This window comes from Oryctolagus cuniculus, chromosome X (assembly GCF_051225735.1).
Source record: "Oryctolagus cuniculus isolate XC-2025 breed Fujian yellow rabbit chromosome X, ASM5122573v1, whole genome shotgun sequence".
NCBI classification, from domain to species: Eukaryota; Metazoa; Chordata; class Mammalia; order Lagomorpha; family Leporidae; genus Oryctolagus; species Oryctolagus cuniculus.
The window spans coordinates 121,270,856-121,283,764 of record NC_142888.1 but is presented as its reverse complement, the minus strand read 5'-3'; the positions used below and the strand labels follow the sequence as shown (position 1 = coordinate 121,283,764).

Genomic DNA, 12,909 nt, shown 5'->3' with positions numbered 1-12,909 from the left:
AGAAAATAATTTCTGGGAGTGTTCTTTCTCTGTGGCAACCAGGCATACAACTGTCTTCTCACTAACTGAACAGGGACCTGTACTCTTGCTTTCCTCTTTCCTTCTTTGTCCTCCTCATTTTGACCATCTTTTCCACTATGGCAATGTCTCTGATATCTCCTTTTATCCTCAAAATCATAGTGCTCCTATTCCTACCATGTGTAATTAGCATATTTCAAAATCCCTTACAGGAGCAAATGACTGCTATATCCAGTTCAGTGGCAACATACGACTGCTTCTTCTTCAACCAATCCAATCCAATCCAGTGTATGCTCCATGTCTATGCCCCCTATCAGCGGAAGGTAGGCAGAAAGAAACCGGTGCCCCATCTCCTCTTCTGTGCTTAGAGTCAGCATTGATGGAACGAGGACATGAGTCTCAGGCATTTTTGGTTTCTTGTTGCCCCTGCCTTCTTTCAAGAAACCTGTTCATTCTCATACCTGGTATGTTCCTCACCCCAACCCCTGCATACTTCTCCAGGACTGAGAGCCTATGAAAAATCTGAAAAACCTGTATGGTGCACAATACCAACATGGTGCATGTGATCTTCCTCCAACTCTCTTTCCAGAATGTGCAGCTGTCTGCGTACAACCACCTGAGCAATACTGCACACAGCCAGAAGGAAAACCGAGAGCGGCAGGAGCACAGTGACAGCAGGAGAGTTGGCAGCCCGAGCCTTTGTCCAGTGGACGACCCCAGGGTAACTCACGGCAGGTGGTGGAACAAGATGAGGAGGAAGATGAGGAGCTGACACTGAAATATGGCGCCAAACATGTCATCATGCTATTTGTCCCTGTGACCCTCTGCATGGTGGTGGTCGTGGCTACTATCAAATCGGTCAGCTTTTACACCCGGGAGGACGGGCAGCTAATCTATATTCCGTTCACAGACGACACCGAGACAGTGGGCCAGAGAGCACTGCACTCGATTCTGAATGCTGCCATCATGATCAGTGTCATTGTCGTCATGACTATCCTCCTGGTGGTTCTCTATAAATATAGGGGCTACAAGGTTATCCATGGCTGCCTTATTGTTTCATCTCTATTATTGCTCTCCTTTCCCTCAAAACTTCAGATTTTTTTCAATTCTGTTAAAATGTTTACATCAAAAGTGTTTGTAATGTGTCTGCTCTGTTCTATAATTCCTACTATGTTTCATGTCATTCGTTTTTAAGATGTATTTATTTATTTGAAAGGTAGAGCTATAGAAACAGAGAGAGAAGAGGAGACAGAGAGAGAGAGAATGTTCCACTGTCTAGTTCAATCCCCAAATGGCCACGACAGCCAGAGGTGGACCAGGCTGAAATGAAAATCCAGGAGCTTCATCCACGTGGGTGCAGGGGCCCAAATACCTGGGCCATCTTCCCCTGCTTTCCCAAGCAAATTAGCATGGAGCTGGATGGAAAGTGGAACAGCCAGGACCTGAATCAGTGCTCATATAAGATGCTAGTGTGGCAGATGGCAGCTTGACCTGCTGTGCCACAACACCACCCTGTGTTCCTTTTAAAATCCCCAAACTTTATCCAATAGCATGTATACTCCCATACTTTTTCACACCTTGGCTTCTCCATTTTGTTTTTTCCTTGCATTTTTCAGTTTGTTGTTTGGGTTGACTGGATTCCTTTCTTAAGAGCATGATTATAAAAGAGGCCACTGAAAGCTATTGCCCTGACAGAAATTCTACATACACTGTACTTGGAAGTTATAATACTTAGTTTAATCAAAGGCAGAGGTTTTCCCGCTTTTATTCTTTTTAATATTTTTCTGAAGGCTTCCCAAAAGAAATACAGTGGAAATATAATTAGTCTGCCATCTTCTATCAGACATCTTCTGAATTCCTGCTACTTAATAAATTGCTTACACCACAAAGTGGTAAATTCCAGAATTTTGGAGTTCTAGATCTGTGGCATGCTGCTAATGGAGCCTGATGATATTTACCCTGAACTCAGTTTCCTTATTTGTTTTTTTTCTGGTTTCTTTTTTAAAAAACTTTTATTTAATGAATATAAAGTTCCAAAGTACAGCTTATGGATTACAATGGCTTCCCCCCATAACGTACCTCCCACCCACAACCCTCCCCTTTCCAACTCCCTCTCCCCTTCCATTCACATCAAGATTCATTTTCGTTTCTCTTTATATACAGAAGATCAGTTTAGCATACATTAAGTAAAGATTTCAACAGTTTGCTCCCACACAGAAACATAAAGTGAAAAATACTGTTTGAGTACTAGTTATAGCATTAGATCTCAATGTACAGCACACTAAGGACAAAGATCCTACATGAGGAGTAAGTGCACAGTGACTCCTGTTGTTGACTTAACAAATTGACACACTTGTGTATGGCATCAGTAATCACTCTAGGCTCTTGTCATGAGCTGCCAAGGCTATGGAAGCCCCCTGAGTTCACTGACTCTGATCATTTTTAGACAAGGCCATTGTCAAACTGGAAGTTCTCTCCTCCCTTCAGAGAAAGGTACCTCCTTCTTTGATGACCCATTCTTTCCACTGGGATCTCACTCGTGGAGATCTTTCATTTAGGTTTTTTTGTTTGTTTGTTTGTTTTTGTTTTTGTTTTTCCCAGAGTGTCTTGGCTTTCCATGCCTGAAATAGTCTCATGGGCTTTTCAGCCGGATCCGCATGCCTTAAGGGCTGATTCTGAGGCCAGAGTGCTGTTTAGGACATCTGCCATTCTATGGGTCTGCTGTGTATCTCACTTCCCATGTTGGATCATTCTCTCCCTTTTTTATTCTATCAGCTAGTATTTGCAGACACTATTCTTGTTTATGTGATCCCTTTGGTTCTTAGTCCTATCATTATGATCAATTGTGAACAGAAATTGATCACTGGGACTAGTGAGATCGCATTGGTACATGCCACCTTGATGGGATTGAATTGGAATCCCCTGGTATGTTTCTAACTCTACCGTTTGAGGTAAGGCAGCTTGAGCATGTCCCGAATTGCACATCTCTTCCCACTTTCATTCCCACTCTTATATTTAACAGTGATCACTTTTCAGTTAAGTTTCAGCACTTAAGAAGAATTGTGTATTGATTACAGTATTCAACCAAAAGTATTAAGTAGAACAAACAAAAAAAATACTAAGAGGGATAACATATCAAGTGGTTCATCAACAGTCAGGGAGAGGGCTGATCAAGTCACCATTTCTCATAGTGTTCATTTCACTTTAACAGGATTCCTTTTTGGTGCTCAGTTAGTTGTCACCTATCAGGGAGAACAAGTGGTATTTGTCCCTTTGGGATTGGCTTAATTCACTCAGCATGATGTTTTCCAAATTCCTCCATCTTGTTGCAAATGACTGGGTTTCGTTGTTTTTGACTGCTGTATAGTATTCTATAGAGTACATGTCCCATAATTTCTTTACCAGTCTACTGTTGATGGGCATTTGGGTTGGTTCCAGGTCTTAGCTATTGTGAATTGAGCTGCAATAAACATTAATGTGCAGACAGCTTGTTTGTTTGCTAATTTAATTTCCTTTGGGTAAATTCCAAGGAGTGGAATGGCTGGGTTGAATGGTAGGGTTATATTCAGGTTTCTGAGGACTCTCCAGACTGACTTCCATAGTGGCTTGACCAGTTTGCATTCCCACCAACAGTGGGTTAGTGTCCCTTTTTCCCCACATCCTCGCCAGCATCTATTGTTGGTAGATTTCTGAATGTGAGCCATTCTAACTGGGGTGAGGTGGAACCTCATTGTGGTTTTGATTTGCATTTCCCTCATTGCTAGTGACCTTGAACATTTTTTCATGTGCCTGTTGGCCATTTGGATTTCCTCTTTTGAAAAATGTCTATTGAGGTCCTTGGCCCATCTCTTCAGTGGGTTGTTGGTTTTGTTTTTGTGGAGTTTCTTGATCTCTTTGTAGATTCTGGTTATTAACCCTTTATCTGTTGCATAGTTTGCAAATATATTTTCCCATTCTGTCGGTTGTCTCTTCACTCTCCTGACTGTTTCTTTTGCAGTACAGAAACTTCTCAATTTGATGCAATCCCAAATGTTAATTTTGGCTTTGACTGCCTGTGCTTCTGGGGTGTTTTCCAAGAAGTCATCGCCGGTACCTGTATCTTGCAGGATTTTTCCAATGCTCTCTAATAATTTGATGGTGTCAGGTCATAGATTTAAGTCTTTAATCCATGTTGAGTGGATTTTTGTGTAAGGTGAAAGGTAGGGGTCTTGCTTCATGATTCTGCACCTGGAAATCCAGTTTTCCCAGCACCATTTATTGAATAGGCTGTCCTTACTCCAGGGATTGGTTTTGGATCCTTGATCATATATGAGTTGGCTGTAGATGTTTGGATTGATTTCTGGTGTTTCAATTCTGTTCCATTGGTCTATCCATCTGTTATAAGACACCGAGAAAGCATTTGGTAATATACAACACCCTTTCATGATGAAAACTCTAAGCAAACTGGGTTTGGAAGGAACATTCCTCAATACAATCAAAGCAATCTATGAAAAACCCACAGCCAACATCCTATTGAATGGGGAAAAGTTGGAAGCATTTCCACTGAGATCTGGTACCAGACAGGGATGCCTACTCTCACCACTGCTATTCAATATAGTTCTGGAAGTTCTAGCCAGAGCTATCAGGCAAGGAAAAGAAATGAAAGGGAAACAAATTGGGAAGGAAGAACTCAAACTATCCCTCTTTGCAGATGATATGATTCTTTATTTAGGGGACCCAAAGAACTCTACTAAGAGACTATTGGAACTCCTAGATATTTTGGCAAAGTAGCAGGGTATAAAATCAATGCACAAAAATCAACAGCCTTTGTATACACAGGCAATGCCATGGCTGAAGAAGAACTTCTAAGATCAATCCCATTCACAATAGCTACAAACACAATCAAATACCTTGGAATCAACTTAACCAAGGACGTTCAAGATCTCTACGATGAAAATTACAAAACCTTAAAGAAAGAAATAGAAGAGGATACCAAGAAATGGAAAAATCTTCCATGCTCATGGATTGGAAGAATCAACATCATCAAAATGTCCATTCTTCCAAAAGCAATTTATAGATTCAATGCAATACCAATCAAGATACCGAAGACCTTCTTCTCAGATCTGGAAAAAATGATGCTGAAATTCAAATGGAGACACAGGAGACCCCGAATAGCTAAAGCAATTTTGTACAACAAAAACAAAGCTGGAGGCATCACAATACCAGATTTCAGGACATACTACAGGGCAGTTGTAATCAAAACAGCATGGTACTGGTACAGTTTCCTTGTTTGTAAGGGATGATATTAGGATGATTATATTTCTTTTTTTAACCCATGGAAGTCTCATGTTATGCTTATTGTCTAAGCTTAATTACTAAGAGCTACCATTTTACCCCAAAAATGCTCTGCTATGCAAAACAAAATGCATGGGCATTCTAATGAATGGTGGTGGCTACCATATACTGTTGTTGTGATCATTAGAAGTTACACAATGTAGTGTATAATATAGAGCCTGGCACACCACTGACTGAAAAATCAGGATTCTTCCCCTACCAGATACTGTATTTGAAAATAAATGTGCACCCTTTCTCTGGGGGGAGCATTTTCCAGTTTGACCTATGCAGAGAAAGTCCATAATATTCTCTCTAATACTCATGTTCTCCTCATGAGTTTCTTTCAAAAAGTTCATGGAAAATGGAATTAAAACATAAATTTGTTTTGTTGCAAAATATGTTTTAAATACACACGTACAAGAGTTCCTCAAATAAATTCACAGGAGAGTCACATGATGAAAAACTATGTCTGAATTTCAAAAATGCATCAAAAATTATCTTTTAATTCCAGTTTTCCATGAACTTTTTGAAGGAACTTCATCTGCATTTCCAATGTGTAAAGGATGATTATGCAAATGTTGCTTTTGGACAGAGGTGAAAAAGAATATGCTTTGATTTCAAAGTTTATGAGAACAGTTTGGGGGAGTTCTATGGGAATGCATGAAGCAAAGATATATGGACATTCACTTTACCCTAAATAATCATGAAATGTAAGTTGCCGAAGAAAGAAGAAATTCTTTCGAAAGATTTATCATTCCAGTTTGTGAATATACAACTGAGAAATGATTGAGGTGGCAGGAGCTAGCAGGAGCTAGTCAAGGACTTTATTATTTATTGTGTTCATGTATCTATATGAACTTCCTGGGGGAAATGAAAATTACTTTCTTTGAAAATTGTGCTGTTTGTACTATTATTAAACACATTTCATATGCTTGTGAATATGTTAGCATAAGGGAACGATTGAGTTATATGCTACATTTGCCTCAGGAAAAAAAAAAATATTGCTCCTTAACTAAAAGGTATAAAGAAACCCAAATGTGAAAATCCAGAAATAGACAAAAAATTTCTTTGCTTTTCCCTGATTCTAGATTTCCAAAAAATCTCATCTCATCCATTTTAAAGATACCAAAATAATATCATTACTAATAAATGTAGGTGTGCATACTTACGAATATGTAATTAAAATGAACATAAATGATTTGCATACTAGTTCTTTTTTTTGAATAAGTGCTTTTTGACTTGCTTATACTTACCATTTCTGTGTAAGTTTATCTCTGTATCACTTATTTCATGAATATCTAAATAGTATAAAGATATTCATAAATGAACAAAATACTGAAGGAACTTTTGCTGATAACTGTATCTTCCTCCTCAAATTTATGTAAAATATCTTTAAAGAAAAAGCTCACGTGTGATTCCATTAAAAATGTCAATATTTTTCCTAAAAATTAAATTTCACAAACTATACTTGGAGATGATGATTTCTTTATAAAATGAATTTACATAGAATCATTTTAGGGAGTTCTCTTGGATTATTATTATTTTTAAAATATTTATTTTATTTATTTGAAAGGCAGTTACAGAAAGAGAAGGAGAGACACAGAGGAAAAAAAGAGAGAGATCTGCCACCTCCTGGTTCACTCCTCAAATGGCAGCAACAGCCAGGGCTGGGCCAAACTGAAGTCAGGAGCCAGGAGATTCTTCCGGGTCTCCCACGTGGGTGCGGGGGCCTAAGCCAGCCATCCTCCACAGCTTTCCCAGGTACATTAGCAGGGAGCTGGATTGGAAGTAGAATATCTGGGACTTGAACCAGTGCCCACATGGAATGTCAATGTCTCAGCTGTGACTGTACCCGGTACGCCTTGTTTTTTAGATTACACTATGTAATAAGATCAATGTGATGTGCTATTTCATGGATATATTTGCTGCAGAAACAAAATATATAACTATATTAGCTATCCATTATGTTGAAAGCTAATTTTAACTTGTTTTAAAACATATTTTGAAGTGCCGGCTCTGTTGTGAAGCTGGTTAAGCAGCACCGTCATCCCATGAGAGCACCAATTTTAGTCCTGGCTGCTCCACTTCCAATCCATCTCTCTGCTGATGTGCCTGGGAAAGCAGTGGAGGATGGCCCAAATGCTTGGGCCCCACATGGGAGACCTGGAGGAAGCTCCTGACTCCTAGCCTCTGATAGGCTCCGACCATTGAAGCCATTTGGGGAGTGAACCAGCAGATGGAAGATCTCTCTCTCTGACTCTCTTCTCTCTCTCTCTCTTTCTCTCTCTGCAATTCTGCCTTTTAGATAAATAAAATAATTTTTTTAAAAAATACATATTTTGAAAACATACTAATGACAATTACTATGACACTAACTTGAGAACCAACAGGTTAATAAACAAAATAAGCATTCCTAAAATAAATCATAGTATATATAATAATTTAGTATTTAAAAATAAGTCGTAGAAACCAATTTGGGGACTCAATGGAACTTTCATTGAGTTATGATGAGGATTTTGGTTATTTTCAGGATAGGATCATGTTTAAACCTCATACTGAATTATATAATGCACAAAAATATGTCATCCATAAAAATAAACTCCAGTACTCTAATAACAAAATTGAAAAAAATAAAGCCTTAATGTGTAAAAGAAAATAGAAGTAAAAATGGCAATTGTCTCAGGAGGGGAAATGAGTTTTCAGTTACAAAAGAAATTACAAATGAAATGTTTCATCTATTTTGTTACGTAACATTTTTAATCTTTCTGTTTAAAAGACGGTAAAGAGCTCTCTGCTGTGGCCAGGGAGTGCAGTGGAGGATGGCCCGAGTACTTGGGCCCTGCACCCCATGGGAGACCAGGAGAAGTACCTGGCTCCTGCCATCGGATCCGTGCGGTGCACCGGCCACAGCGCGCTGGCCATGGCGGCCATTGGAGGGTGAACCAACGGCAAAGGAAGACCTTTCTCTCTGTCTCTCTCGCTCTCTCATTGTCCACTCTGCCTGTCCAAAAAAAAAAAAAAAAAAAAAAAAAGTAAAAGACAGTAAAGGAATACAAAAAATGCATAGGAATGAAATGAACATCTCAGGATATAATTGACATTTTTAGCCCTTTTTGTATTCCTTGTGGAACTGTGCTCTTCCTATTTTTTACTAGTTGAATATTGTGGCTGGTGGTAAATTAAGCCTGTGGTTATAGAGTGGATTAAAAATATCTCTTTGCAAATATTAATGAAAAAAAGAAAGGAGTGAAGGAGGGGGATCGGGAGAGTGAGAGGGAAGTATGTTTATCATCTTAAAATTGTTTCTATGACAAAAAAAAACTACTAAGAGGGATAATGTATTAAGTTGTTCATTAACAGTCAGGGCTATGCTGATCAAGTCACCATTTCTCATAGTGTCCATTTCACTTCAACAGGTTTCCTTTTTGGTGTTCAGTCAGTTGTCACCGATCAGGGAGAACATATGGTATTTGTCCCTTTGGGACTGGCTTACTTCACTCAGCATGATGTGTTCCAGATTCCTCCATTTTGTTGCAAATGACTGGATTTAGTTGTTTCTTACTGCGGTATAGTATTCTAAAGAGTACATATCCCATAATTTCTTTATCCAGTCTACCGTTGATGGGCATTTAGGTTGGATCCAGATCTTAGCTATTGTGAATTGAGCTGCAATAAACATTAGGGTGCAGACCGCTTTTTTGTTTGCCAATTTAAATTCCTTTGGCTAAATTCCAAGGAGTGGAATGGCTGGGTCGAACGGTAGGGCTATATTCAGGTTTCTGAGGACTCTCCAGACTGACTTCCATAGTGGCTTGACCAGTTTGCATTCCCACCAACAGTGGGTTAGTGTCCCTTTTTCCCCACATCCTCGCCAGCATCTGTTGTTGGTAGATTTCTGAATGTGAGCCATTCTAACCGGGGTGAGGTGAAACCTCATTGTGGTTTTGATTTGCATTTCCCTGATTACTAATGACCTTGAACATTTTTTCATGTGCCTGTTGGCCATTTGGATTTCCTCTTTTGAAAAATGTCTATTGAGGTCCTTGGCCCATCTCTTCAGTGGGTTGTTGGTTTTGTTTTTGTGGAGTTTCTTGATCTCTTTGTAGATTCTGGTTATTAACCCTTAATCTGTTGCATAGTTTGCAAATATTTTTTCCCATTCTGTTGGTTGTCTCTTCACTCTCCTGACTGTTCCTTTTGCATTACATGAAACTTCTCAATTTGATGCAACCCCAATAGTTGATTTTGGCTTTGACTGCCTGTGCCTCCTGGGTCTTTTCCAGAATTTCTTTGCCTGTGCCAATATCTTGAAGGGTTTCTCCAGTGTTCTCTAATAACTTGATGGTGTCATGTCGTAGATTTAGGTATTAATCCATGTTGAGTGGATTTTTGTGTAAGGTGTAAGGTAGGGGTCTTGCTTCATGCTTCTGCACGTGGAAATCCACCTAAATGAAAGATCTCTGTGAGTGAGATCCCAGTGGAAAGAACAGGTCTTCAAGGAAGGAGGTACCTTTCTCTGAAGGGAGGAGAGAACCTCCACTTTGACTATGACCTTGTCTAAACAAGATAAGAGTCGGAGAACTCAAGGGGCTTCCATAGCCTTGGAAACTCATGAATTGAGCATAGGGAGATTACTGATGCCATAGACAGGAGTGTCAATTGGTAAAGTCAACAACAGGAGTCACTGTGCACTTACTCCTCATGTAGGATCTCTGTCCTTAATGTGCTGTACATTGAGACTTAATGCTATAACGAGTACTCAAACAATATATTTCACTTGGTGTTTCTATGGGGGTGCAAACTGTTGAAATCTTTACTTAATGTATACTAAACTGATCTTCTGTTAAAAAAAAAGAAGAAATTATCAATTCCCAACTTGACTCTCACTGGGATTAAACATGACAATAGGTCTGATCTGATTTCATCATCATTTAAAAAATCATCTATTATTTTTCACTTTATGTTTCTGTGTGGGAGCAAACTGTTGAAATCTTTACTTAATGTATACTAAACTGATCTTCTGTATATTAAGAGAATCGAAAATGAATCCTCATGTGAATGGAAGGGGAGAGGGAATGGGAAAGGGGAGGGTTGCGGGTGGGAGGGACGTTATGGGGGGGAAGCCCTTGTAATCCATAAGCCGTACTTTGGAAGTTTATATTCATTAAATAAAAGTTATAAAAAATTGTTTCTATGAAATACATGAAACCTGTTATCTTTATATTAGTTTAAAGAAGGAATAAAAAGGGTAAAGACAAAATCAAAAATACATAATTATTAACAAAGTTAAAGACAGTTTGATATTTCTGACATATACAGCATTTAACAGCCAACAAAATAAGGCTAATAGAGTAGCTTAAAATGCAAAACACACAGCTAAATAATAAATGAAATATAAACAGTCAATAGCTCTACAAAAAAATTTCAACTTAAGTAGTAACAAAAGAAGTCCACATCTAAACATATATATATATATGCAAACACACACTCATATATACACATACATATGTATACAAACACACACATACATTCAGAGGCATGATAAGGCAGTATATCTTTGATAGGCACATAAACTGCAATTTGCCAGGCACATAAACTGTAGTCTGGTATATGTTTTCTGGAAAGAATTGTAACAACATTTATCAAGGACATTGAAAGCAGTAATATCCTTTGATTCGGTTAAAATTTATCTAGGAATACAAAGAATAAGTGTGTAAAAAGTATTTATCAGAATGATGGTCCTAGTTGTGAAAATCAAGAAATTATCCCTTTATTGAAAAATAGAATGATTAAGTCACTGTCCTCTCAAATGAGATATTGTACACATTTAAAATTATAAATTTTTTGAACCTTAGAAAAACACTTGTTATATTTTATCACAATTTACCAGCCACAAAGAAAAACTACATGAGCATCTTAATAAGATGCAGACAACATCCCTTTGATGAATATTTATTAACTTGAGAAATTCTAGCTCTGGTGAGCAGATTAAAAGGTGACCTCATGGTTCCTTTCTCCCCTGGTGTTCACATCTTTGTTTAATCCTTTCCCCTTGAGTATAGGCAGTAGCTATGTCTTTCATCTTACCAATAAAATACAGTACAGGTGATGGGCTATCATTTCAGTGATAATGTTAGGCAGTTTGTAGCACCAACATTGCTACAGGTCACACTTTCCCTTTCTGGATTTGATGAAGGAAGCTGGCATGTTGTGAGATCTCCCTATGGAGAAGGCCACATGGCAAGGAAGTGAGGAGGATCTCTAGCAGATGGTGGGTGAGAAATTTTGATCCTCAGCTTGACAGCCTGCAAGGAACTGAATGCTGCCAACAACTCCTGGAACATGAAAGTAAATTATTCCCTGGTTGAGTCTCACATGAGACCACACTACTGGTCAACATGTTGACTGTAACTTTATACACTTAAACAGGGTATCCAGGTAAGCTGGCACCAAACTCCGGATCCACAGAGTGTGTGATAGTAAATGGGTGCTGTTTCAAGCCTCCAAGTTTTGGATGATAATGTTATGTGACAAAAGACAATTAATGTACTATCAAAATATTAAATGTGAAAAGCATGATAAAAGTGTATGTATTGTGCTTATCATGAATCTTTGCTGCATAATCACTCTCAAAACCTCAATGGTTTATGAAACCACTCATTTTTAACTTACATTATGTGTTGGTGGTTGCAGGGAAGCTCTCCTTATTTCTTGATTGATTCTGTGACCTTGCCTGAAGGACCAGTTCCTGAAGAAGGCATTCCCATCTGTATGACAACAGGACACAGTGGACTGAAAATGAAACCTGTGATTGCATTTAGAGCTTTTGCTAAGAAGTCATTTACATTCCATCAATTTGTTATGGTTGTCAGATTGAAGGCCCCGTTTGGAGCATGGAGGACCCTTGTCATCTCCTAGAAGTTTCTCAGAGTTTTTACTACGTGCCTTCTTATAGGGCATCTCATATACTCTCTCCACATCAGAATGAGCAATAGGGTTTCTCATATTGAACCTCCTCAATCTTCAAATCCGTCAGTCTTCCACTTCTGCTCCCAACCAGGGAAATGTACTGCTTTTAAAGTCTCCCCTGATTGGATCAGATTCATGAAGATAATCTTCTTGTATTAAGGTCAATTTACTTGGAAATTAATACGTGCAAAATCATGTGACAGCACCAGCTTGATGAGTGTTTAGATAACCAGAAGATGAGAACCCTGGGAAGAATTTTTGACATATGGGTGCAATAGTGACTAACTCAACTGAATGTTTCAAGGACTAAGTGGAATGAAGTTTCTAATGTTCTTAGCAAAGCTCTTAATATATGCCTTTGCAAACTGGAAGCTTAATTATTCACCTTATAGCAAATTTTGATTTTAATAAATTCTTAATATCAATCTTTAAAGCAAAGAAATTCAGCAAAACAGATGATAGAGATGATAAATGGATGTCTAGGTAGATCTCTATATATACTCACACATACATACACACATGCATATACATGGAGAATATATACTTAGCATATTTGGATGATGATATCTACCTGCTTATCAAGGTAATGTAGTTAAAATTATTATACAA

At 38.4% G+C, this 12,909-nt stretch overlaps 1 pseudogene; it reads left to right on the top strand.

Annotated features, from left to right (window-relative positions):
- The first annotated feature begins 571 nt into the window (after positions 1 to 571).
- Positions 572 to 12,249, top strand: LOC103352058 (presenilin-1 pseudogene; annotated as a pseudogene).
- The last annotated feature ends 660 nt before the right edge of the window (positions 12,250 to 12,909 follow it).